Genomic DNA, 6,000 nt, shown 5'->3' on the forward strand with positions numbered 1-6,000 from the left:
AAGCCACTGCAAAAATCATCGGACTGCCAGAATTGGTATGAAGCTGTCTATCTTCTTCTCTGATGGGTTACTATGCTAAGGATGCCAATGTCACTTTCCTACAATTCCCTTCAAGGCACAGATTTGACATTTATCGTAAAATCTGTTCATTGATGAAACAAACATCAAACGTTTGTCAGCTTGACCTTGTTTCTATGGTTAGTTGAGTGTTTGAAGTTATAGTATTTCTTAGATATGTTTTTGACAATGTCCTCCTTGTATTACAGATGTATCTGTTGCAGTGACTGTGCTGGCTGTACTAGGGAAGTTTGCCATTGCTTCCTCCTTTTCCATTTGCTATGTGTACAGCGCTGAGCTGTTCCCAACAGTTGTAAGGTATTTAAGTGTATGTTTTTACAGGATTTCTGTCAAGAGTTACACATTATGGGGGCAGCAGTGTGGAATAGTGGTTAGGACTCTGGACTCTTGACCGGAGGGTATAAATGGGTAATTGTATGTAAAAATAATGTGTAAAAAATAATGTAATTGTATGTAAAAATAATGTGATATCTTGTAACAATTGTAAGTCGCCATGGATAAGGGCGTCTGCTAAGAAATTAATAATAATAATAATAATAATAATAATAATAATAATAATAATAATAATGTACATTGTAACTATGCATAATAACATTGTAATTATGTGTAAGTACACATGCTTTTACTAAATAACTACTGTGTCAATGCACAGTAATTCGAGACACTCAATGTAAAGTGCTGCTGATTTGTCTGGAATGATTTTGCTGTCGGTATTTTAAACCCATTGAATTTGGTTTGGTTTGTGTTTTCCGGGCAGACCGGTGTTGGCCTGGTGTCCATGTCGGCCAGTGTTGGGGGCATCATAGCCCCGCTGATCAGACTCTTGGAGGTGTATCACAGCTCCATTCCTCTGGTTATATACGGGGTGACCCCGTTGATTGGAAGTGTCCTTTGCATTCTACTGCCAGAAACACTGAATACTGAGCTGCCAGACCCTTTTTCTACTTTATTAGAGTTGAAAAAGGGAACAATCGAGTCGGCTGGCTTCACTGTTTGCTGTATGAGTTATTCCCCACTGAAATGTGAGCGTATGTATTACAATGTGCAAAGTGGAAAGTATATATACTTCACACTGGATCCTTCTGCAGTTCTGCAGTATTTGTAATTTGGAATTGCCAGTCTTCAAAATGAAAACATTAAAACGTCTAGTGAGTTGAATATGTAATGCAGTGTTTTAAAAAGTGCATTGTAAGGATATATGTTCTTTCTCTTTAGTATCGTTAGACACAGCAATGTAAACCGAGTTATGAACAGAAATCAGATAGTGATCCATTGCCTAATGTTCCTGGAGAAAGCTCAGGTACAGCGATGAGCTGTCGTCAGGAGAGGATTCAGATATTTTTCTATTTCTAAAGTGAAAAATATCCCTTGAATTGTTTAGTTTCATTAGACTACAGCACGCAATACACTCAATACGTAATTCCTAGAACTACATTATAATGATTATATTTAATACACTTTTTATAACTTTTAATAAATGAACGATAAATGAATAACTTCTTGAAATATCCACCCACAACCACAGAGCGCCTTACAATCCATAATTGCATACATAACTGTGGCAAAGTGCCCCGCCCCTGTGTGCATTTGTGTGATCTGTGTTGTATGTTGCGTGCGTGTGTGTGTTAATGTTGGTGTATAGATTGGTACACGGGATATAAACGGGTCTGTGTTTCACGTATATTTAAAGTGTAGATTTGTATTTAGGCACGAGGAGAGCACAAATCACTTCACGTGCTGGTTAAATGTAATATGTGAGCACGGGGTTGCACAGAATTAATTCACGTGCTGGGATTCAAGTGAATGATTAATTAGTAATTGAATCCCAGCACAACAGTATATATAGATGCACATTTTCACTCAGTCGTGGTTGGTGTTCGGTGAGTGGAGAACGGGAGAGAGAGGAGAAACTAAAAAGTGAAAGAAAGAAAGAACGTAAATACTGCTTTACTCACCGTGTCTGTTCGTCCCTGTTTGTTAGTGTGTGTTCGTTTTTTGTTTGTCTCTTTATTTTGGCGCAAGTGCCGTGTCCGGTGTTTTTGTTGTTTCAAACCTTTTATTTTCTGTCTGTTATTAAATGCTGAGCGCAATCACGCGCTCAGCTTTACCAAAACCCCATCTCTCTGTTTATTTATTTCCTCCATCTGGTCTGACGCCACCCACTCTGGCCGTCTTTGTGACAATAACATATAGCTGGCAAACATGAGACGCAGCCTTACTGTCTCATAAGAAATGTTTACCACCTTCACAGTTCTTATTTTAACATGCAGTGGCTGTTCATCAAGGGTTTGTTTTTTACTATCTGAGCAGAACAAGTTCTCTTTTGTCTCATCAGTAATAAATGTGTTCTGCAGACTTATTAACATGCTTTATGGCAAATTCAAAGTGCGTTGCCTTGTGTTTAGCGAGATACACAGCTTGATAGCATGATACTCGTCCTTGAACTGTACAGCTCCCCTCTCACAGTCACGACCACACACCTGCTATGCTTGTGTTCTTCAGTTTTTGCTTATTGCAATTTACTCCCCAGAATGTAGTACGTGTGGCAAAAGTGAATTGATATTAAATATAGGGTTATGGTTAAGGTTAAAAATTGCCATCACAATTTTGAATATACACAACAGTGTACCAAACTCACCATTACCAAAAATCTATAGCGTGCCATATTTTGAGACTTGACCGGTTTTAAAACTGACTTCAATAACTTTATAAATATAGTTATGTAATAATAATACAGTACAGTCCGTTTATAAGAATCACTGATATAAGAATCCACCGCATAGAGTGATCAAAACCACTGGATCCAAATCATTCCTATACCATCCAATGTAAAATAATCTGCTTGTAAGAATCAAGCAATCAGCTTATAAGAATCATTTCGGGGCAAACTGACTGCATGTAAAACGATACTTGATCAAGTGCAATGACGTGTACAGCCAATAAAAGCTGTTTTTGAATTTGAATTTGATCTTGTGTGATTAGGCACGTACACAGCGTGGATAGTGCAATGATGCAGGAAACACTGTACTGTTTGTAATCAAACGTGACTGCGCCACTGCATTGTGCAGGTAGTTAAACTAGACACCCTCACGAGACAATCGCTTCTCAAGTATACTGTAGTAAAATAGGATTCTGCAACGTTGAGTAAACATATTCGTGATCATATAACAAGTTGCTTGCCCACGAGGGCTTGTTTTGATGTATTGTCCTCAGTGATTGAGCACCATTGACATTTGTATACTGTATTTAAACTGCTGACGAGCGGAGGCACTTTTGCTAATTGTAATGTGACGTGGCCGAGGGCAGTGTAAATGTTCAGGCTGGAGTCTTGATTTACAGTTTAAAACCGGTGTTGGTTTTATTTTTCTTAGTGCGGTGGAGAAACAACCGCTAATAAAACAAACAAAAAAAATAAACCTAGCTTTCAGTTGGAGCACTAACTAAACTACACTTCATGTGGTCCCTGTGCATACAGTGCCTTGCGAAAGTATTCGGCCCCCTTGAACTTTGCGACCTTTTGCCACATTTCAGGCTTCAAACATAAAGATATGAAACTGTAATTTTTTGTGAAGAATCAACAACAAGTGGGACACAATCATGAAGTGGAACGAAATTTATTGGATATTTCAAACTTTTTTAACAAATAAAAAACTGAAAAATTGGGCGTGCAAAATTATTCAGCCCCTTTACTTTCAGTGCAGCAAACTCTCTCCAGAAGTTCAGTGAGGATCTCTGAATGATCCAATGTTGACCTAAATGACTAATGATGATAAATAGAATCCACCTGTGTGTAATCAAGTCTCCGTATAAATGCACCTGCACTGTGATAGTCTCAGAGGTCCGTTTAAAGCGCAGAGAGCATCATGAAGAACAAGGAACACACCAGGCAGGTCCGAGATACTGTTGTGGAGAAGTTTAAAGCTGGATTTGGATACAAAAAGATTTCCCAAGCTTTAAACATCCCAAGGAGCACTGTGCAAGCGATAATATTGAAATGGAAGGAGTATCAGACCACTGCAAATCTACCAAGACCTGGCCGTCCCTCTAAACTTTCAGCTCATACAAGGAGAAGACTGATCAGAGATGCAGCCAAGAGGCCCATGATCACTCTGGATGAACTGCAGAGATCTACAGCTGAGGTGGGAGACTCTGTCCATAGGACAACAATCAGTCGTATACTGCACAAATCTGGCCTTTATGGAAGAGTGGCAAGAAGAAAGCCATTTCTTAAAGATATCCATAAAAAGTGTCGTTTACAGTTTGCCACAAGCCACCTGGGAGACACACCAAACATGTGGAAGAAGGTGCTCTGGTCAGATGAAACCAAAATCGAACTTTTTGGCAACAATGCAAAACGTTATGTTTGGCGTAAAAGCAACACAGCTCATCACCCTGAACACACCATCCCCACTGTCAAACATGGTGGTGGCAGCATCATGGTTTGGGCCTGCTTTTCTTCAGCAGGGACAGGGAAGATGGTTAAAATTGATGGGAAGATGGATGGAGCCAAATACAGGACCATTCTGGAAGAAAACCTGATGGAGTCTGCAAAAGACCTGAGACTGGGACGGAGATTTGTCTTCCAACAAGACAATGATCCAAAACATAAAGCAAAATCTACAATGGAATGGTTCACAAATAAACATATCCAGGTGTTAGAATGGCCAAGTCAAAGTCCAGACCTGAATCCAATCGAGAATCTGTGGAAAGAACTGAAAACTGCTGTTCACAAATGCTCTCCATCCAACCTCACTGAGCTCGAGCTGTTTTGCAAGGAGGAATGGGCAAAAATTTCAGTCTCTCGATGTGCAAAACTGATAGAGACATACCCCAAGCGACTTACAGCTGTAATCGCAGCAAAAGGTGGCGCTACAAAGTATTAACTTAAGGGGGCTGAATAATTTTGCACGCCCAATTTTTCAGTTTTTTATTTGTTAAAAAAGTTTGAAATATCCAATAAATTTCGTTTCACTTCATGATTGTGTCCCACTTGTTGTTGATTCTTCACAAAAAATTACAGTTTCATATCTTTATGTTTGAAGCCTGAAATGTGGCAAAAGGTCGCAAAGTTCAAGGGGGCCGAATACTTTCGCAAGGCACTGTACATGCGAGAACTCATGACATCTAGTGGTCAACCCATTACACTGCAGGAAACAAAGCTTCATTCTCAAACTAACATACTGCACATAGCAGCACTTCACCACAGTAATCATATCGGTCCGCTTTTAAGAATCAACCGCTTATAAGAATCAAATCATCCAGGACGGATGCGATTCTTCTAAACGGAGTGCACTGTAATAATAATAATAACAATGATATTTTGCTTTTTTTCCAGGTCTAAAGAAATGAAGTGTGACTCTGTTGAGAATGGACTTGTTCACCCACAGGAAGACAAAGCGATCTTTGTCAAAAGCACTCCGCTATAAGTGTAAAGAGGAGTCTGGTTGGGAAGACTGACCATCTTTGTAATCCTACAATTAAAAAACATAGGTTTAGTAACATGGATTGAGATTCTTTGACAATGGGGAACATTACACAACTTGAACCATGTGGTCACATGGATTGGGTTAGGAACGGACTTCCTAATACTCTACTAACACTGACTTTCTCTCATGTGATCACATGGATTGACTCTGCTTACACTGTGACTTTCTCTCATGTGATCACATGGATTGACTCTGCTTACACTGTGACTTTCTCTCATGTGATCACATGGATTGACTCTGCTTACACTGTGACTTTCTCTCATGTGATCACATGGATTGACTCTGCTTACACTGTGACTTTCTCTCATGTGATCACATGGATTGACTCTGCTTACACTGTGACTTTCTCTCATGTGATCACATGGATTGACTCTGCTTACACTGTGACTTTCTCTCATGTGATCACATGGATTGGGATAGGAACGGACTTCCTAAT

This window comes from Acipenser ruthenus, chromosome 3, assembly GCF_902713425.1.
Source record: "Acipenser ruthenus chromosome 3, fAciRut3.2 maternal haplotype, whole genome shotgun sequence".
Taxonomy (NCBI): domain Eukaryota; kingdom Metazoa; phylum Chordata; class Actinopteri; order Acipenseriformes; family Acipenseridae; genus Acipenser; species Acipenser ruthenus.